General features: G+C 42.7%; 1 pseudogene; it reads right to left on the bottom strand.

Annotated features, from left to right (window-relative positions):
• Positions 1 to 2930: 2930 nt before the first annotated feature.
• Positions 2931 to 3700, bottom strand: LOC131696385 (dnaJ homolog subfamily B member 3-like; annotated as a pseudogene).
• Positions 3701 to 23313: the final 19613 nt, after the last annotated feature.

Genomic DNA, 23313 nt, shown 5'->3' with positions numbered 1-23313 from the left:
ATTGGGAGAACGTTTTTGTATGTTCGCGCCGGGTACTGGCTTAGTCTGAGCTTGATTCGCGCTGTCGAGAATCAAGCCAGCCAAAAAGCTGTACTCTTCCTCCGGAGGAAGTTCTTGAGTAGATTCGATGTTGTCGGATATCGCGGCAGCATAGCTCTTCCAATCGATATTTCGTGTGAGGTCATACGAAATATTGATTGTTTCCAATGGCCTTGAGCCGTTATTGATTGAGACTACGATCGGCAGATGGTCGCTACCGTGGGGATCAGGGATTACCTTCCACGCGCATTCTAACTTTAGCGAGGTCGAGCAAAGGGATAAATCTAATGCGTTTGGGCGCGCTGGTGGGGGAGGAATCCGTGTCATTTCACCCGTGTTTAGAATTGTCATGTTGAAGTTGTCGCAAATATTGTGAATTAAAGAGGAACGGTTATCATCATAAAGGCAACCCCATTCCGTACCGTGAGAGTTAAAGTCGCCTAAAACTAGTCGCGGTGCAGGCAGGGATTCTATGATGTCATGTAGCCGGCGATGCCCAATCGCGGTGTTGGGGGGAATATATATGGAAGCTATGCAAAGATCTTTGCCTTTGGTTGTTACTTGACAAGCGACAACTTCAATACCTGTTATCGAGGGAAGGTTAATTCTGTAGAAGGAATAGCGCTTTTTGATCCCCAAAAGCACTCCTCCATAGGGGGTGTCTCGATCCAGGCGAATAATATTAAAGTCGTGGAAGTTGAGATCTATGTCGGAAGTTAACCAAGTTTCACATAATGCAAATGCATCGCAACCCAAATTATTTATTAAAATTTTGAAGGAATCGATTTTCGGGATGATACTTCTGCAATTCCACTGTAGAACAGTGATCAAATCCGTGACCTCGTTCGATGAGTTAGCCATCGAAGGATACAATCGCTGAAAGGAGGGGCCATTTAGCAGTCAACTGCTTCAAAAATGTTCTTACTGTAGGGAGAAAAGCTAACATAAGACTTTTAATAGGATCAGTTATATTGAAAGTTTTTATTATCCAGTCCACAATGTCCGAGAGTTTGATAATTCCAGTGCCGCGATTATTCTCGAACTGAAACAGAGGAACACTGGGGATTTTTGATGTTCCGGGAAGTGCTGGGAACTCCTTCTCTGAGTTTAATCCTCCGAGACCAGGAGCTAATTGCTTCGGTTTGGTTGCAACACTTCCAATAGATGTGACTTTCTGAGTCCCGTCAAGGGATACCTTCTGGCCTTTACAACGAACTTTAGGAGAGGAAATGTTCCTCCTCTTCCTATAACTTCTAGGCGCCCTAGTAGATGTTCCCTCTTGTGGGTCATCAGCCTCGCCCTCGTTAGGAGGCAAGTGAGCATAGATGTTTGTTGAGGTTGGTGGTGTAGCTTTCTTTAGCATTTCTGCAAAAGAACGTTCGGATCGTCCCGCAAGGGAACGTTTTAGTTTATCCCCGCGTAGTTTGTACGCGGGACATGCCGAGATATCATGCAGATTCTCTGCACAGTAAGGACACTTCTCAGCATTCTTACTGCACGAATCATCTAGATGATTCTCCCCGCATTTTCCACAGCGGGCCTTATTGCTACAATGGGTGGCTGTATGACCCAATTGTTTACACTTTGTGCAATTCATGACCCGCGGCACAAACAGACGCACAGGCAGACGAACCTTGTGCAAGAGGACGTAATTTGGCAAAGCGGTACCAGCGAAGGTCAACCGATAAGAGTTTGATTGGGGGTACGTTTTTGAACCATCCCCCGCAACTACTACTGAGTGCAAACGCTTGCACTCGAGTATTTTCACTGGCTGAAGTAAGCGGTCTCTGAAACGGCCAACCCCGTACTGCAGCAGATCCTCGCATGTCAAACTGTCATCGGTGACAACGCCTTCAGACTGCACTTTCACAGCAGGAATATACACGTGATAGTCCTTCGTAAAGTGCTCGCAGCAAGCAACATCGTTTGCCTGCTTTGAGTTAGTCAGCACGACCCTCAGCCTGTCTGAGCGGACCTTTTTTATTTCGATCACAGCCGAGAACCGTTCCGTCAGGTCTTTTGAAATCTGTAATAGATTCAGCGATTTTGTTTTGGGCCGAAAGAAGACCACAAAGGGACCGGTCGAGAGCTCTGGATATTGTTTGGGTCGGGGGAGAGACTCGATCTCCATTTGGCCATCCGGGGAGGAAGCCATCGACACCGTCAACGCACGGGGTCAGCACCCGCGCAGACGGGAAAAAGCCGTAAATGTATCAAAAAGGTAGATTTCACTTATCTGTATACTCGTTTCCCACGACGCACCAGTCCAGCTTAAATAGCTGGTTATTGTTCAATCCTCGCTTTACGAACAAAAGGTTGAGGAATGTGGCCTAACGGTTAACACACGCACAAAAGAAAATAAAAGTCCAAACCTCGAAGAGGCAGAGAATGGCAAAATAACCTTGAACGCGGATTACTGCACTGTTCTTTTTCCAACAGACCGAAAACAAAACACTTCTATCTCGATCGAGCGATGCGTAGAGACTGATATAAAAATACTATTTCCCCCGTCGGAAACAATTTGTGTTGAAATTGTTCCCGGCCGGATTTCTTTGTGGAGAGTTTTAAAATCCCGTGATGTTTCCCGCGGTTGGGAAGCGGGGAAAAACTCATTTTAATGAGACTCATTTCCCGTCATGGGATTTGAAATCCCGAGCTGCATTTCAAATACACAGCTACCCAAATCCCGTGACACGTTTTAATAACTGTAAACTAGCCTTTAGTCGTTGCCGATCAACCGGAAAGTTAACCTTTGCGTTATCGATTATCCTCGGTTCCAAACAGTGCGCATCACTTTTTATCGATTCAAAGGTAAATAAAATGTAAAATCTGCCAGATTATACTTGAATGTTACCTACCCTGCCAAATCACTGAAGAATTGGTCGGAAAAATATTTTTTGAGAGAAAAGTTTTTCTAATGTTCGGACACTTCTTAGCACCGGTGTTAAGAAGCAGAAAATTTGGACGTTTTAGTATGTGATGATCGCTTTGTTTATTTATTTAACTTGCATGAATGATTTTTCATGGTAGTCAAGTATTAGCAATAAGTAAATTTTTTTTTTGTCGAGCTGGACGTCCGCTTCACCGGACCACTGCCGACGCTAAACTCCCATGTCGAGGTGAAACCGCCACCCCACCTCGGTGCGCCATTGGATCCAGGTTGAAGCTCACGAAGGGTGGCGTAAACGGCGATCTGATTACGTTCTGCGTGTGTGAAAGTCGCGGTCCATTGCTGATTTCATTCGACCGATGCCCATTATGGTGGTGTTACCCTGAAAAACTCCTCAAACGGTTAGCCACCGAAGAACTTCCTAAACACCTCCTCTGGGTTGCGGAACGTAAACGGGAATCCGTTAAAGATATCAAACTCGTCGTTGATACCACCACCATTGTACCGCCAGTGCCGTGTGTTATGGTGGTACCGCTCGGAACCGTTGGCCATCAGACCCTCCTTGCCGTACTGGTCATAGATGCGACGTTTTTTCTCATCTGATAGCGCCTCATATGCTTCGGGGATCTCCTTAAATCGCCGATTCGATTCTGCTGGATTGTTTGGATTTTTATCTGAATGCAATTGTAGCGCTATTTTTTTGTTTTCCTTTTTGATTTCCTCATCGGTGGCAGTTCAGTTCACATCCGGCAGTTTGTAATAGTCTACCATTGTTAACCGATATTTGTTATAACTTAACGCACTCTACTTCACTTTAGCATACGCAAAACCGCTGCGAGATTTCGACTTCCTGGTTGCTGCTGATAACCTATCAGTCTCTTTCTCTCGACTGATGACTACAATTTCGGTTGACTAAATTCCGCTATGAAAATTTTGAGGAATTACGCTGCGTTCTGTATATTGCTTCTCTGCATGTGATGATGTATGTTACTTCGCTTCGGCTGCCAGCTCTTATTCTTTGGATAATTTTGCTATGTATCTTATTCTGCGGGACTCTGTTACTTATACCTGAGCGCCTCGTTGAAACCTTCGCGCAAGGTCAAATCGGCCTGCCCTTAGGCACAGGAGCAGAATCGTTTCATCTCCCTCGAGCATGGTCTTGTCGGAGTGTTAGCCTCGTCACAAACCGGAGCGTATTGCAGAATCGAAAACAGGCTGCTACTGGAACTGCCTCCTTCGAATCGGAACCGCTGAATATTCCGCCGAGGGCATGTCCAACGTTGTGGCCGACGGCAAAACCGATTGCAACACCACCGGCCGTGGCTGACATTTTAGCCTTTAATCCAAGTCTCTGGTTAGTGGTTGCCATTGAGGTACCGACGGCCGAGTGCGGTGCAGGCTGGACCATCGCGGGACGGGGCGAAACAGCTGCAACTGGTGCGGACCTAGAATGGGGTGTAAAGGTCATCAATTACCATATATTATCAAAATGCTTTGTAACTAACCTTATAATTCAGCAACAAAACAAACCAAATTAAATTGATCGCATCAACAGGTTACCGTGTAGAATAGTTGATAATAAATTAACAAATTAACAACGAAAACATAAACTGAATTCTACCCAAACAATTGAAAAAGGCCTAACTGCCAAACGTAAATATACACTCAGAAAAAAGTAAACGTTATGCCTATTGATTTTACACATAGATTTTTGCAATTAACGGAGGCATATAGATACTATTTGCTAGCACATGAACCTAATGTGTATATTTACAAGAAATATTAATCTTACATTCACATTTCATAACTATTAGGCACATAAAACTCCATTCTATAACAATATGCACATATAACTTATGTGAGTGCATACATAGTTTATACAGTTGATACATAGAAGGTATGTGTGCGCGTGATAACAATAGCATTTCTTCTTCATATGAATTTTAAGCGGTTTGAAGCAAATAGAAATAACGTTTGGATTTTTTTTCAGTGTAGAGAAAAAAGACAAAAGAAGTTTTGATCAAATTCGTTATGATCCTATTTAAAAAGCTGATACTGTTTTATTTCGTTTGATTGCAAAAAAATTCTTTTAAGTTGTGATATTACACCAAAAGTTATAAAAGTTAAATCTGATTTGATGACCATATTGCCCTTATTGAACTTTACAAAATATGATTGGCTGTGTAATTATGGAAAAGTTAGTCCTAAAGCAGTGTAGTTTCTATTAATGAGGGAGTCTTTTGTAGTGATTAAAAAAAAATCGGTGGCCACGCTGAACTTCTTTTGTTTTAAACAGCCATGCATTCCTCGCGCGTATTTGCAATTTCAATCAATCGACAATTTAACAGGGGTTTGTTTCGAAACCGCATTTTTCAAATTGGCAGATACGATGACTCATAAACTATTCAGCGGATTGACATCATATTTTAATGAGAATGCATAATATGTGTAGCAAGTCGATGAACCACGGAAAACTGAATAAAAAAAGTTTCTCCACATTATTTTGAAAAAAAAAGTGTGCGATTGTTACATTAATATATAAGCTATTTCAGTTTTTATGATGCCATTTTCCAAAATTCAAACTATTTTCTTTTTTTTTTTGGTTCATCGAAGAACTACAAGTCGAAACTTTATAAATCTTACTAAATTTCCTGTTCCAGACAATTTTATGGAGAGTTATCATGTCCGCCGTGGCGCTCCGCGTGGAAATGGTTTGACATCTACTCTTGGAACGCTCGTATGTGTAACTCTGCGTGACTGAAAAATACTTTTTTTATACATTACACAAGAGGTCCATTGTTGCCTTGCCTTCAAAATCGTAAAACAAAATTACCTTCGATTTGAGCACTTTACATCACCTCTTAATTCATTGAGTAGGTATCCCTAATCAACATCTTAAGATTCAAGAGCCTAACGACCTGTTCAGGGTATCATCCAAACAATATGTGGAATCATTGCACTATATGGGTTAAAGTTCGTGTATTATATTTTTTATTAGGGATTCCACTGCTTTTATATTTTTTTTTGTAATCAGTTATAATAATCCTTTATAATCATTTTATAATAAATGTATTGCTAGTTAGGACTTTTATATGAGCCAGGCCCTTTTATAAAGTGTGATAGAATCGTTATCAAAACTCTTCATAATCCATTGTTGCGTTATGTACATGATCGGATAGATAGTTTTTAATTGAGACAGGACGTGCGGATATGAAAAAAAACCTAACGTCAAATGCAGCCAGGGGGAACTGTGAAATGCAGCCAGTCCATTTGAAATATGTGAGGCAGAAAGAGTGGCTATGCGAGACAAAACATAAAATGAACAAAAAATGAAGAAGACAATATCTATCTGCAGGTTCTGTCCCTGGATTTAATGGAGAACATCAAAATTCGATTTGTATGCATTTGGCAGTAGGCCTTTTTCAAATGTTTGGCTAGAAATTGCTTACTTCAACGAATCATGTGTAAGAAGTAAGCTGAGCTGAGTTTTTCATACTATGATCGAATTAAAAAAATTCCAAGACCATGTAAACAAGCTCTCCGAACTGTCAAAAAAGTGAGGTTAAACATTTTCATGCAATGTTCTACAGCGAGAGGTTCACTTTAGTTTGTTTACATTATAAATGAATTTTGTACCGCAACTCACCACTTCATTTACCGCGTTGCCAAGAACTCAAACAAAAATATACAAAACAGTGCTGCCCAAACACACATTTTGAGTCCCACCATTCTTGCAAAGGTGAAAAAAATATTCAACATTCTTGCATTTTTCAAATTTAAAAAAATCATCAAAAAATCACGATAGCTCCTAAATGTCTCATTTTAGCGTAAATATTATTAAAAATGTGCAATCTTTCGATTAAAAATAAGAAAAAAATGGGGTTAGGTTGGACGAGAAAGGTCTATTTCACCATTGATTCTTCCTATAGTTTGGTGGTGATTACCTAGTGTAGTGATAAGTTTATGTAAGTAGATAATAGGTCTGTTCCAGTACCAGGAGAAACTGGAAGTACTCCGGAGAAAATCGTTCCTGTACTCTCTTCTTCTCTTTTTTCTACTTCTGGTACCAAACCGGAGTAAAAAGGAGCAAAGATTTTTTGCTCCTGTTTACTCCGGAGTGACTTTCGTGTACTGGAACAAACCTAATGAATCCGAAAATAAGTAATATTTGTAATTTTCATATTAGGTCGCCCAAATGTTGCATTTAAAAGTGCCCCCTAATAGACCTTTCTCGTCCGACCTAACCCCCTTTTTTCTTATTTTTATTCAAAATACTACACATTTTTAAGAATATTTCCGCTGAAATGAGACTTTTTAGAGCAATCGTGATTTTTTAATGATTTTTTTAAATATGAAAAATGCAAGAATGTTGAGTATTTTTTTCACCATTGCAAGAATGGTGGACTCAAAATATGTGTTTGGGCAGCACTGTTTTGTATATTTTTGCTTGGCTTCCTGGCAACGCGGCAAATGAAGTGGTGAGTCGCGGTACAAAGTTCATTTATTATGTAAACAAACTAAAGTGAACCTCTCGGTGGAGAACGTTGCACGGTAATGTTTAACCTCACTTTTTTGACAGTTCAAAGAGATTGTTTACATGATCTTGGAATTTTTGTTGATTCGATCATAGTATGAGAAACTTGGTTTGGTTCGCTGCCAAATGTTAACACTTTCCCAACAAGGTCGCTCAGCTGTATATTTTAATTGATGTCGGCATCATACATTGTCCCGTTAAATTTAACATTTTTACTTTTCTTGTACATGATTCATTAAAGAAGCAAGGAATTTCTAGCCAAACATTTGAAAAAGGCCTACTGCCAAATGCAAACAAATCGAATTTTGATGTTCTCTATTAAAATCCTGGGACAGAACCTGTGGATAGATGTTTTCTTTTTCTTTTTTCTGTTCATTTTATCTCTTGTCTTGCATAGCCACTCTTTCATCCTCACATATTTCAAATGGACTGGCTACATTTGACAGTCCCCCGTCAAATGCAGTCGGTTCCCTTTGGCTGCATTTGACAGCTCCCCCTGGCTACAATTGACATTAGGTTTTTTCGTATCCACACGTTCCGTCCCAGTTAAAAACTATCTATCTGGCTACGTACATAAACATAACGCAACAATGGATTATGAAGAATTTTGATAATGATTTTATAACAAAATATAAAAGAGCCCGGCTGATATAAAAGTCCTAACTAGCAATACACTTATTATAAAATGATTTTAAAGGATTATTGTAACTGATTCCAAAAGGATTATAAAGGCAGTGAAATACGTACTCAATGAATTAAGGGGTGTGACTGATGTAAACAATATGCGCAATCAAACTAAATAAAACAGTATTCAATTTTTAAATAGAATTATAATGAATTCGACCAAAACTTCTTTTGCCTTTTTCTCATTTTCAAATGTTTGGGTAGAATTTGGATTATTTTATCGTTGTTGCGATCAATTTCGTTTGGTTTGTTTTGTTCACAATGTTAGTCGCAGAGCATTTTGGTGATCTATGGCAATTGATGACCTTTACACCCCATACTAGGTCCGCTCCTGTTGCAGCTGTTTCGCCCTGTCCGGCACCGAGTCAACCGATGGTCCAACCTACGCCTCACTCGTCTGTCGCTATGTCAATGGCAGGGACTTGGCAGGCCAAAATTTCAGCTACGGTTGGTGGTGTTGCTGCAACCGGTTTGCCTTCGGCCACGTTGGACATTCAGCTAACGGGAATATTCAGCGATTCCGATTCGAAGGAAGCAGCGCCAGTAGCAGACTGCTTCGGTTCGGCAATACGCTCCGGTATCGGACGAAGCTAACACTCCGACAGGACGAAAGTTTCAACGAGGGGCTCAGGCATAAGTAGCAGAGTCCTTGCACTTCCTGCTTGTCGAGTGAACAATTCCGACGAAACCACTGCCGCTCTCGCCAAGTTTGATCACCGTAATAAGTGCGACGTCAGCGGTATAGTGCCAGGATTAGTCGAGAACAGTGCCAGGACTGACTTGCCAACAGCTACAAGATTAAATAGCAATGCGATTTTAAAGTGACCATAGTATAACGTAGAGGCTTTAGCCAGATGATTTATTCAGCAGAATAAGATAGCAAAATTACCCAAAACATAAGACCTGGCTGCCGAAGTGAATACACACACATCATCACCTACAGAGGCAATCAATATTGGAACGCAGCGAAATTCCTCACAATGAATTGATCTCGTTAGGTGAAATTCCAGGAAGTTCAATTTTCATAGCACAATTTAGTCGACCGAAATTGTAGTCCTCAGTCGAGAGAAAGACTGATAGAGTAGCAGCAGCTAGGAATTTTCTTTCGAAAGCTAGCAGCGGTTTCGTGTATCCTGCGCTAAGTAGAGAGCGTTAAGACAGATTTCCGAAACATGTCAAGTGCTATCAGATGAGAAAAAACGTCGCATCTATGACCAGTACGACAAGGACGGTTTGCTGACCAACGGTTCCGTCCGGTACCACCATAACACACGGCACCGGTGACACATATATATTCACAACATACTAATTACTTATCCTTCCGAAAAAGTAAATAAATTGACTATGCAATTTATCATTCGCTGCCTAGTTATTTCCTGCCAATTTGAGCAAGACAGCAGTTGCAGAAAGCTTTATTGCGGTGCAAAAATGATGGCAACTCGGGATATAATATAAATTTACATATAATTTCTCCTCCCTGATATCACAGAGAACAGACATCCATGATCGAATAAAAATATTTAAAAAACGTGTGTAAACATTTGAATTAATATACGATAAACACTAGCGCCGCCAAACCAACTTATCCCAACTATCCGTCAAATCCATTCCGGAACCGGTTCGAAATCCTAAATGGATTCAGTATGGATTCTTGCTCAAAGAAAACAACCGATTCCGACTCTATCGGTTGATGCATTTTAACTGGAATTCATGCTGGAAGTCCGAACCGGTTCCGGACTAGTTTGACTGGGTAGAGAAATAACCGCTGTCAATTCTGTCGAACTCAGCCACAAAAACATGACGACAGTAGCGCACCTGGTTTGGATATCCCAACTACCTTCGAAACCGTTAGAGATTTTACACAAGTTGAATGCTGAAGATGGACGTCTGTTCTCTGTGCTGATATTCTTCCAGAATGTATAATGCTCTGCATTCTTATCACTCCTATCCAATCCTTCTTACTCCTTATCGTCAGTGCCGACCACTGTTTTGCATTTGCCGGCTAAATCAACGACAATGCGATAATCGTCAATCGACGAAACTTTTGCTGTAATGGAACTTGAACACGAATAATAAATAATTGTTCCATTCGAAAGCGATAACCTTGTTGTCCTCATGTTTGCAGCTATCATACGCTGGTAGGCATTCTGACCAATGGAAACGTTTTTCGGTATGGACATTGAACGATCATTTCAACAACTTATCATCGATCGAATTCGTTACCTATAAAGTTCAGGTAAACTTCACCACCTAAAAATGAGTAATAAATCGGATCATCTTGTTAGGACTTGTAACCCGTCAGGGTAACAATTTAGCACTGGGTGGAAATATACCCTTTCGTGCGTACTCTCTCCGTAGAGTGTATTGTTTACGAAAATTTATGCTCACCGCTGTTTCGATATCGTTCACTATTTCTTGTAAATTTTTATATAGTTTCGCGTTTGTGAACGGTTTTGTGCGTTCAGATAGGTGTAGTAAATTTTGTTTGACAATTGTACATAGTTAACATAGGGCTTAGATAGGCCACCGCTCTCCTACTGCTGAAATACGTGTACTGGCTATGCTGCACATAGGTGATGACAGCTATGCAGCGGTACGGTTTTTTTGGTGTTGGTGTTGTGGTCGAGTGCGGAAGGCAGCCATCGTAAAAGACAGAAAGTGACGGACCACGGCTACAATCAGACGTCCAGGAAATTGCTGTGGTTTTTTTCGGGACAGTTTCCCGCCACTGTTAAATAGTTTAGTGCGCGCATGCGACGGTAGATTCCCGTCGAAAGTGCCGGCCCGTGGTCCGGGTGCTAAAGAAAGTGTGGTGCTGGATCGCCGTCGGGGGAAGCTAATTATCAAGGAGCTTTCGCTTCCCCGGCTAACCGTAAAGGATCCAGACGCACCATTCCGCCCTCGCTGGGAAGGATAAGCCGAACGAGCCTTGCTCTCCTTCCCAGCTAATAGCCAAGGAGAGCGAAGCAGGGTGGACAGCGGCTCCCCCTGGGAAGAACACTGCGGTGTCTTCCGGGATTCTTTGCGGGGAGCAAAGAATCCGGTGATTCGTCACCACCGTCGCTAGGGAGGTTCCAACAAAGGAGCAAAGCTCACCTCCCTGGCTAATTGTAAAGGACCGCTGCCGGAGCAGCCAACGTAAATAGGGAGAACTCGGCCGTTGCTGTCCCGGCCGGTCGGAAGAAGCCGCCCGCCTTTCCGCCAGCAGTAGCAGATCACCAGCAGCAGCAGCAGTTGAGAGAGTAGCGGGAATAAAAGTCGGTAAATTTTATAATTTATTTGTTTACTTTTTCTTGTTGTGTTACGAAATCCGAAAGTCTTGGTAGAAGCACCTAGGCCGCCCTGAAAAGAAGGGTTCGCCGGGCAAACAAGAACCCGAGTAGTGGGCAAACCCCTACTTACATTTGGCGCACAGCGCAAAACACACTGAAAAAAATATTTTCCTATTTTGGAAAATATTTTTTTCTTCCGGAGTGTGGGGTGCTTCTACTAAATAGAGGATTTTCGTAGAACAGTGGTGAGGTTTCTTCCGCAATATTGTTCCGCGGTCGTATTATTTATTTATTTACATTTTTGGTATGGTTTTTTGATTTTTGCATTTTCTTTTTTGTCCGAATTTGTGGATTGCGTTGTTCGTGTTTGGTCTGCCGGACGAGTAGTTTGAAGGTTGTTGTCATTTATTCGGTTGCGGTGGCCAATCGCCTTGAATTCTCAACCCGGTTTGAGACATTTTTTGGAGCAGCTTGATTTCCTGAAATTTTAAGGGAATCGTTAGTGGGCGAAAAATCAGAAATTTTACCGTACCAGTACTCACATGCTTTGTGTCTTGGTGATTTCTTCCAATATAGCGCATGTTATGATGGCGTTGGAGAAATTCAACCAAGCGTGTGTGTTCATGCGCGTCGATCATTTACATTTCGATGAGCTGGATTTTGAGTTGCTATCTCGAAGCATTTTTATCTCTCCTGATTCGGATCTTTCGGGTGTCCAGCGGCAGCGGCGTCTTCGGGGAATTTTGTCGCATGAGCGGTCGTCTCGGAGGGAATTAGTTCGCAATTTCCGGGGTGACGTGTGTGAAGAAAAGGAGATCTGCCTTGGTAAATTACTAACAATCAAGGAAGATCTCCAGTACCGGTGCCCAAACAAGGAGATTTACCGAACACGGTTGCTTCATTTGGGCTCTAGGCTCCAGGTTATCCGAAATTATGCGGCAGGGGAGGTCAACCAGGAAATTTCGGGGTTGCTGGAGGAAGTTCTAGCAGTTTATGCCAGTCATTATAACGACGAACAGGCAGCACTTCCTCCCGACAACCAAGAAGGGGAGGATGGAGAGATTTTGGGAGATTTGCTGAGTACAGACGTACCTGCGATTCCACAGGGATCCAATCCTTCCGATAACCAAGGATCTCTTTCTAAACAGCTCGTAGGGGACGACCTGTTGCGTGTCTTGTGCGAGATGAGGGACGAGATTCGACAATTGCGACAGCAATCCGACGATAATAGAGCCCTAGCGTCTCAGGGGTCTGATGCTTTTTCAAAAGCTACTGAAACGCTAATGGGTGGGATTGCTTCACTGACAACCATTTCGTCAGTTTTAAGAAAGACGGTTCAAGAAGTTGTCTCACTTCGTGAATCCGTCAGTGAACTTCGGGCACTAGTACATAAGAAGGAAAGTGCACCCGAGATGGATCTGCAGACCGATCTGGAAGATTTGCGTTTGATGAACGTACCCGATTCATTTGATGAACCAGAGATTCCTCGCCCAACACTGGCGCCCAGTCCCGATCAATTTGTGTTGAAGCGAGGATTCTCGGGTCAACAAAATATACGCCCATCACTTCCAATTGAGAAACCGAAACAGAATACCGAATTCACAGCCCCGTTCCAAACTCAGAACCAGCCTCACGTTCCTGAATGGACCGAACAGCGGACGGGACCATCCTATCCGAACTTTTCAATATCTACCAACGCGGGAAACGGATCGATGGCAGCCCCAAGGAATTACTCGCGTAACCCGCAACGCGTCGCTGACTGGAAAATTCGGAAGTATGCTGGAACTGATGAAGGAACGGGACTAAATGAATTCTTGGACACCGTAGCGAGTTACGCTGCGTGTGAGCAAATGTGCGAAGACGAACTTTTCAATTCTGCGATGCATTTGTTCACTGGCAATGCTTTGACCTGGTATCAGGCTATGCGTGCGCAAAACCGGTTGTTTAACTGGAACCATCTTGTTTGCGAGCTCAAGGTAAATTTTGTTCATCCTGAACTTGATGCTACGCTCAAAATGAAGGCTCTCCAGCGCCGGCAGATGCGTAACGAATCTTTCCAGGAATATTTCCTGGAAATGGAGAAAATATTTCGTGCTATGACGGTTCCAATGGCACCGAGCGAAAAACTCGACGTGCTCAAGCGGAACCTGAAAGCCGACTATAAACAAATGCTTATCCTCAGGCCAGTGAACACGCTCTCAGAATTGATGAGTCTTGGTAAATCGATCGACGCCTCCAAGACGCCGATTTATCAGAAAGTTTTCGGTTCTTCTCGGGAAGTTGCTGCTTATTCTGATAATCCACCACAAAACAAACAAAAACAAAACAATCAAAACCAAAAGAGAAGTGGACAGAATAACGGCAACGCAAAATCCAAAACGTTTTGGAGCAAGAATGCCAAACCGGCAGGTCTTGATTCAAACAAGCCTCCTGACAACCAGAAAAAGAAACAGCAAGGGAATCAGGATGGCAAGAATCTCGAGGGAAGCAATCAAAAAACCGATCGAACCACCGCAGAAACCTATGATGTGCCTAGAATATTTGGTGGAAAAGCATCGTCCTCCAGTGCTCGGCGTCTGCTACAATTGTGGCGACAAAGGACACGAATATGAGGAATGCCGGAAACCAAGACGGGTCTTCTGCATAGTGTGCGGATTTAAAGGTTTTGATGTTTCTCGTTGCCCTTACTGCCTAAAAAACGGGATCAGAACCAACTGAAGTCGCAGTTGGCAGTAAAACAGCGCTCCAAACAACAACTCATTATTAACCCCCAGATTTACGACAGTTTTCGACCGGCTCGTGATGAGGACTATGATAATTCGTTGTCTGTCGAAACCATCGTCCTTGACGACCCGTTCGATAACCGTCCATTTGCAATTGTCGCTGTGTACGGCAAATCCTTCAAAGCCTTGCTCGACAGTGGTAGTAACGCCACAATTATAACTAAAAAGCTATACCGAAAGTTTTCGAAAAGTCCCTTGAAAAGGTTGGAACGACCATTCGAACTACGTTCTGCAAATGGTCAATCCTTACCAATCATTGGACAAGCGTATCTCCCGTATACTTTTCAAAATTTGACAAAGGTCCTATGCACTCTTGTAGTAGAGCATCTGACCGTCAACTCCATTCTAGGTATGGACTTTTGGCGCGCCTTTGGGATTTCTCCTGAGATACAAAACTGTGCTCTGTTGAACTCAGGTCAGGAATCAGAAGACGATGAAGAAGATGAAGTACCGCGTGAGTCGATACTCACTTCGGAACAGTTAGTGCGCGTAGAAGAAGTAAAGAAGTGTTTCCAGGCAGTAGAGCCCGGAAAGCTAAGCCCAACCTCATTCACAGAGCACAGGATTGTCATCAAAGATGAATTCCAAGGTGCGGCACCCGTTTGCCGATATCCTTATCACATGAGCCCAAAGAAACTGTCAAAGGTCTGGGAAGAGGTTGACCGATGGCGGTCTATGGGAATTATCGAGGAGTCTGATTCGGATTGGTCGCTTAATATTGTGGCAGTCACGAAACTAGACGACTCAATCCGCCTTTGTCTAGACGCTAGGCCTCTCAATGAGCGTACTGTACGGGATGCATACCCTCTGCCCCACCCTGGGCGAATATTGGGCGGCTTACCCAAGGCGAAGTACCTGTCTACCATAGACTTGAAGGAGGCCTTTCTCCAGGTACCCCTGGCTAAGGATAGTCGCAAATATACCGCTTTCAGTGTTCCCGGCAGGGGTATGTTCCAATTTACCCGTCTACCATTTGGTCTCGTCAACAGCCCCGCTACTCTGGCGCGACTGATGGACCAGGTTCTAGGACGAGGTAAATGGGAACCTTACGTTTTCGTCTACCTAGATGACATCATCGTGGTAAGCGAAACGTTCGAGCATCACATACAGTTGCTCAAAGCAGTGGCCGATTGTCTAGCAAGAGCCAATCTAACCATCAATTTGGAAAAATCCCGTTTTGGAGTCCCCGAACTAAAGTTTCTTGGTTATTTGTTGAATCGGGACGGACTCAAGGTCAATCCTGACAAAATTCAGCCGATTCTCGACTACGAGAGACCGGTTACCGTGATGAAACTTCGTCGTTTCCTCGGGATGTGCGGTTATTACCGCCGTTTCATTGATCGGTTCAGTGAGGTCACTGCTCCCTTGACCGATCTGCTCAAAACGAAAACCAAGAGCTTAGTTTGGAACTCCGAGGCAGAACTCGCGTTCCTTAAAATTAAGGAACTTCTAGTCACTCCTCCAGTTTTAGTCCCACCAGACTTCTCCAAAGAATTCATTCTTCAGACAGACGCTAGTGACGTAGCAGTCGCTGCTGTTCTGGTGCAGGAGTATCCCGAGGGTGAGAAAGTAGTTGCTTACTTTTCGCACAAACTGACCACTCCCCAAAGGAACTATCATGCAACTGAAAAGGAAGGTCTGGCGGTGATAATGGCGGTTGAACACTTTCGAGGTTACTTGGAAGGTTATCATTTTCGACTGGTCACTGATTCGTCAGCGATTACATGGATACTGAAGACTAAATGGAAAACCAGTTCACGTTTGAGTCGTTGGAGTTTAGAATTGCAACTCTACGACATGTCTATTGAGCACCGGAAAGGCAAGGACAATGTCGTTCCAGATGCGTTATCCCGGGCCGTAGCAGCCGTTTCCGCTTTGTCCACCTCAGACTGGTACTGTTCCATGAAGTCCAAAGTTATCCAAAATCCTGACGACTATGCCGACTTCAAAGTAGAAAATGATCAACTTTTCAAGTATGTAAACTCGAAAGTTGTTCCGTGCGACTCGCGGTTCAGTTGGAAACTCGTCCCAGCACCCGAGTTCCGTCAAGATTTGATTCAACGTACCCACGAAAATTTTCTTCACGTGGGATACGATAAAACGATCCACGAAGTGCAGTTACGATATTACTGGCCTCGTATGGGATCTGAAGTACGAAAGTTTATTCGAGAATGTGGGACGTGCAAGGAAATCAAAGCTCCTTTCGTCCCAGTCCAGCCCGAAATGGGTAAGTCGCGTGCGACTAATGCACCATGGCGAATGGTTTCTGTGGACTATATTGGTCCTCTTCCAAAAAGCAAACGTGGCAATCAACACTTGCTGTTGTCGTCCTCGACGTCTTCAGTAAGTACGTCATGTTAACCCCCGTTCGCAAAATCGCTAGTACGTCACTCTGTACGATACTGCGCGAACAGTGGTTCAATCGCCATGGCAGCCCGGAAATTCTGCTAAGCGACAATGCCTCCACTTTCACCTCGAAGGAGTTCAGTCAATTCATAAAAGAAACCAACGTCAAACATTGGCTGAACTCCCGCTATCATTCGCAGGCTAACCCAGTGGAGCGAACAAATCGCTCGATAAACACCGCAATCCGGGCATATGCTCGAACCGAGCAGCGCAACTGGGATGTCCACATCACCGATGTGGAGCGCATCCTAAATACTACCGTTCATTCCTCCACTGGGTTTAGTCCACATTTCATTATACACGGGTGTGAAATGGCATCTGCCGATGACTTCAGCAGGATTTCCGGTGAGGGTGACCTAGAAACAAGACACCAACAGATAGACAAAATCCGGGAGATTGTGGTCAAAAATTTGGCAAAGGCAAGCGAGGGCATTCGACATCAGTACAACTTGCGTCATCGAAAGTTCTCCAAACCTTTTGAAACAGGACAAATGGTATACCGTCGAAACATGAAGTTGTCGAATGCACTCGAGTCTTACAATGCTAAACTTGGACCACAATTCTTACCGGCAAAAATTGTCTCAAAAAAAGGTGTATCCTCCTACGAGCTGGAGGATTTAGCAGGTAAAAATCTCGGAGTTTGGCCAGCAAATCTCCTTAAACCAGCATAAAAACTTTTCCGTGCCGTCTGTGGACTGACGGTATGCTTTTATATGGATTGGGAGTTTTCCAAAAGCAGCCGTCAGTTCCCGACGGCAACAACACGGACTTTGGTCCGAATAAAAAAAACAATAAACATTTCTCCGTCTTCTCTATTTTTATTGTGGAAGACCAACTCTGCCGCGAGAAGGTTCTTCAACACCTTCTTGCAATTTTTCAGAGCCACACTCACGCAGTGTGGTAAACAAACACTCGCACGAAATATATGCTCCGGCCCCGATGACGACTACGGTAGCCTCTATTAAAAAAACACTAATCTTATACCGTGCCGTTCTCCCGGGCACCGGACGCATCTAAATACACTACCTGCCGTGTTCGGCAAACAAATACAAAAAAATTCTTTTGCGCCCCACTCGCGCAGTGAGGTAACCAAATTATCCACTAATTTGCTTTGCTCCGGCGGTCGAGACGGTTACGGTAAACAAAACTTTCTTACCAAACCAGTACCAGTGTTTGGAAGAAACAAAACGAATCTATCATACCGTCTTTTCACCGCCGGATGCATACACATCATTCTTCTGCCGTGTTCGGCAACATAAAATTTTCCAAAAAACCCCTTTCTGTGGGGAACACTCGCACCTACGGGTGCACTAAATTATATAAAATATCTCCTTATTTGGGTCACTAATCACTATATAAAAAAAACACCTTTCCCCTCTTCGCCGGGGACACTTCGTTCGCGTGAGTGGTTCCACTACTCCGGGACCGACCGTAAACGCAATAATAGAAACAGTTTGCGAACCGATTTCGCGAACTGTTTTATTTTTATTTATATTTTGAGGATGATTCATTCATCCATTCAGATGGATGAAAATATCATCATCAATTTTGACAGTTTCCCCGATGTTCGCATCAATGCTCTGCATCATGCAGGTGTAGCCCGATTTGGATCAGAGTAGTATGAGTGGAAGAGCGAATGGGGTATAACGATACCGCGTCTTCGATTTCGAATCAAATAATAAAATTTTATTTCGCATAATTTTGGGTTTGTGGTTTAACCTGGGGTGGTTCGTTTGATTCCAGCGGGAATCATTTTGATCTGTTTAAATTATGCGAAAGACATTCTTTGGTCCCTCTCAAACGTTTCTTTTGCCATGTACGAAGCGTTTTGAGGCGAAAAGGGACGAATATACAAACATTTTGTCCGGAATGTCTGCGAGTGGGAGAAATGATGACGTGTTAAGCGGTCTTGTATGTGTGAATGTATGAGTGTGGAATCGAACACAGTGAATGAATGCATGTGTGAATGATAAGATAAAATTGTTTTGGGGTGAATTCGGAGTGCTTATCGGAATGTGAATGATCGAGTAGGCCAGTGATTGAGGATGAATGAATGGGATAATTGTATGAATGTATTTGGATTGAATCCCCAACACAAGTGTGTAGTACTGGTACCGTAAGGACACGTGAGACATTTCTGGACAGTCGATGAAAAGAACAATATAATGCCGACAACCGTTCCCCTGCAAGTTGGAACATTGAAAATTGTCAATGTCACTTGCAGAATTTTAGGGATTTTCGAGTTGTTACCGATCTTGTATTCGGATTGGATTTAGGGTTCAACCCATAACCGAATAATGACGATGGCTGATAGCCTCTCGCTTCGCGTATGCTGTCAGTATTATCAGACCAAACACAGGCAAACTTTTCACCAATGAGGATCGCCGGTCGATTAGTTTTTTTTTGACATGAATTATTGATAAATTGCGGAAGAAATAATTAGGTGTAGTTAGTTTTTCTTTGTTTATTTATTTATTAATTTCGTTCATAATTATTGTATCGGTGTTAGGTGTTAGTTTAGAAAAAAAATTGTTGTCAATTTTTTTTCCACCCGGTGTGGGCGAGATTGTAACCCGTCAGGGTAACAATTTAGCACTGGGTGGAAATATACCCTTTCGTGCGTACTCTCTCCGTAGAGTGTATTGTTTACGAAAATTTATGCTCACCGCTGTTTCGATATCGTTCACTATTTCTTGTAAATTTTTATATAGTTTCGCGTTTGTGAACGGTTTTGTGCGTTCAGATAGGTGTAGTAAATTTTGTTTGACAATTGTACATAGTTAACATAGGGCTTAGATAGGCCACCGCTCTCCTACTGCTGAAATACGTGTACTGGCTATGCTGCACATAGGTGATGACAGCTATGCAGCGGTACGGTTTTTTTGGTGTTGGTGTTGTGGTCGAGTGCGGAAGGCAGCCATCGTAAAAGACAGAAAGTGACGGACCACGGCTACAATCAGACGTCCAGGAAATTGCTGTGGTTTTTTTCGGGACAGTTTCCCGCCACTGTTAAATAGTTTAGTGCGCGCATGCGACGGTAGATTCCCGTCGAAAGTGCCGGCCCGTGGTCCGGGTGCTAAAGAAAGTGTGGTGCTGGATCGCCGTCGGGGGAAGCTAATTATCAAGGAGCTTTCGCTTCCCCGGCTAACCGTAAAGGATCCAGACGCACCATTCCGCCCTCGCTGGGAAGGATAAGCCGAACGAGCCTTGCTCTCCTTCCCAGCTAATAGCCAAGGAGAGCGAAGCAGGGTGGACAGCGGCTCCCCCTGGGAAGAACACTGCGGTGTCTTCCGGGATTCTTTGCGGGGAGCAAAGAATCCGGTGATTCGTCACCACCGTCGCTAGGGAGGTTCCAACAAAGGAGCAAAGCTCACCTCCCTGGCTAATTGTAAAGGACCGCTGCCGGAGCAGCCAACGTAAATAGGGAGAACTCGGCCGTTGCTGTCCCGGCCGGTCGGAAGAAGCCGCCCGCCTTTCCGCCAGCAGTAGCAGATCACCAGCAGCAGCAGCAGTTGAGAGAGTAGCGGGAATAAAAGTCGGTAAATTTTATAATTTATTTGTTTACTTTTTCTTGTTGTGTTACGAAATCCGAAAGTCTTGGTAGAAGCACCTAGGCCGCCCTGAAAAGAAGGGTTCGCCGGGCAAACAAGAACCCGAGTAGTGGGCAAACCCCTACTTACAGACTTAACCCACGAGCAAACAAACAAATGTGTACAAATCCTTATCCATCATCCAGAAAGCAATCGTTTTATAGCCCAATGCTTGATCTTACGATTCAGCATATGCCACCGGGTTTTTCATCCAGCGCCGATTGGTCAATGTATGTATGGGGTGACATTACGCATCTCGAAACGAAAGGTTTATTGTATTCAAGCTTGTGTGAAAAGGTCGATTCGAATTGGTTGCATAATGTAGCACCAGGTTCCCATTGTTCCAATCCTCATCCCTCTTGCGTTGATATTCTTTCAAAGAGCATCGAAAGTATTCAAGTAATGTAAATTTTAGAAGTCCATGTAAACAAGTCTTAGGTAAACAAGCACACTGAACTGTCAGAAAAGTGAGGTTATACATTTTCATGCAATGCTCTGTTTTTGACAGGTATATGAATGAATCATTTCAGCATCAGTGATGCCAGGTCTATTTAAACAATAGCCTGCAGTGAAAATATAAAAGTCTGCAGATTGCTACAAAAATCTTCAATAAACTTGACATAGAAATGTAGTATGTATATATTTTAAATGATCAAAAATGTTGAAGGCTTGTGTACAAATTGCCTGGCATAGGCTTTGTTCTGCTAAATATTTGTAATCTGCAAAACATCTGCAGTGAAAATGCAAAATCTGCAGATTTACTAATATATATGCAGATCTGGCATCCTTTTAGTATTCCCCACAGGAAATTCATCCAAATGGTGTAGAAATACGGGGAAACAAGGCAAGATAGGTATTCAGAATATGGGGTTAAATGAGCAGCTTGCACTATTTTTGATTTTTTCAATAGTTAGAGGTACCAAATCATCGCGGCAATCAGCAGTAACGAATTGGGGATAAAAAAGGAAGCATCCTATCATATAAAATTTTTTGACGAGGAAGGTCTATTGGCACTGTACACCAAAACTTACCACAATCTGACTTTTATTGTGAGTTTAGGTCAGATCCCAGTGTGGCAAACAAAAGACGAATCCTGCTCCAATATGGCGGATTGCATTTGACGTTCCCGTTCCAAGCCATTAGAGTGAAAGAGAGAGTGATTCGGATTTGCATTTTTGCTTTTCGAATTATACTCCTAACTCTGTTCTGTTTTCGCGTTGCATATATTTGCTTGAATCAGTAGAGGACTCACTCTTTCTGGTCAATTCTAGTGTTTCTTTTTTAATTAAACACTGACGTCACAATAAGTTTGCAATGACCGCCGGACCGAAAGCGTCGATAAATAACAGGACCAATGATAACTTCTACCGTCCAACTTGAAACAATACTTTGTACAAACTAAATGGTTCTATCGATTACCGCTCTCGGCGATACTTTTTCTTGTCGTATTACCACCGGAAACCTGTTCCGGCATAACGAAGCACTAAAAAAAACACCCGCGTCGATACAACTTTTTTTTAATAGCCCGCCTCTTACCCCCTCACCAAAAAGCTCACAAACGGAGCCCCCTGGTAGTGGGCACATCAGTTCTCAGCGTACAAAAAAGGTCAGCACAACAAAACAAAGTTACGAATCGCAGAAACGCTGAGAACAAAAAAAGGAATACGAGACCGACAAAACACAAAATTTGACAAGAAGCTACGGCGAGTACCCAGCGGAAAAGAATCCTTTTAAGGGTCCCATCGTAGCTTTGCAGGAAGCTTATAATAATTTAAATTTATTTATTACTTATTGCTAGAAAAAATGCATTTATCAATTGTTTTTTATTAAATTTTTTTTAACCAATTATAACTAAAGGAATAAGCTCGATTGGTGGTGAACGAAGTTTATATTAGAAATTCTCCTATTTTATTTTTTAAAATTAGTTTCAATTTTGCTTGGAAACGAGTGCGACATGTTATTTGCTTTAAATCAGCAGGAAGCTGGTTGAATAACTTAGGTCCGATGAAAGAAATGCGTCTTTGACCAAGGTTCGTGGATACTCTGGATTATAATAAATGATTGGCTTGTCTAGTGCTGTGAGCTCGAATGCCTGTTGTAAATTCTAGATTATTATGAGCAATAGTATTATGCAAAGCATTGTGGATGTATATTATTGTTTGGTAGTTAGCCAACCCAAGCAAAGGTAAAATGTTATGGGCATTATTATTGTATAACAAAATAGTAGGGTACATAATTGGTTTTTATAAAAAAATTTAAGACATCGGTTTTGAAGTGTTTGTAGCTTTTTCAGATTCGAAATACTGGCACGGCCCCACACAGATAGAAGGTAGTTCAGCAATGAGTGGATGTGCGCATAATAAAATTTTAGATGTACATGCTGGGGAACAAAAGAGCATACTTTACGCATAGCCCCACATAACGATGCAACTTTTCTCTCTATAGATATTATATGCTCAATCCAGGAGAGTGTGGGGTCTAAGTGAAGTCCTACATATTTGAAGCAGTTAGTTTCCTGAATTACAGACTGTCCCATTCTTGGGTCTGGATGCACGCCTATAGCTCTTCTAGATGAACGAAACAGCATATATTTAGTTTTTGATAGGTTCAAGGAAAGAAGGTTTTCGTTGAAATACGTCGTTAGTGCTTTTAAATCCGATTCAATGTCGCGTACAATATCCAGGCAGTTGTTGTTCCGGTAGAACAACGCTGTGTCATCAGCGAAAAGATGAGGAGTCCCTTTTAACCCAAGTCTACCTAGGTCATTGATATACAATAAAAATAACAGTGGACCAATATTACTGCCTTGGGGCACTCCTATTTCTATTGGTCTATAAGAGCTACACGAGTCTCCTATAGATACGAATTGGTTCCTATACGACAGATAGCTACGAATAATATGATTTGCTAATCCCCTGATACCATAGCATTCTAACTTCTTAAGCAGGATTGAGTGATCCAGAGTATCGAATGCTTTTTTTAAGTCCAGAAAAAGGGCACCAACAATTCTTTTGCTATCAATTTGACTAATGATGGAGTCAATTAGTTCGGTCATTGCAATTAAAGTGCTGCAGCCCTGTCTGAACCCATACTGGTAGTTGTAAATTATGTTGTG

Source organism: Topomyia yanbarensis, chromosome 1, assembly GCF_030247195.1.
Source record: "Topomyia yanbarensis strain Yona2022 chromosome 1, ASM3024719v1, whole genome shotgun sequence".
Lineage (NCBI taxonomy): Eukaryota > Metazoa > Arthropoda > Insecta > Diptera > Culicidae > Topomyia > Topomyia yanbarensis.
This window is presented reverse-complemented; position numbering and strand designations above follow the sequence as displayed.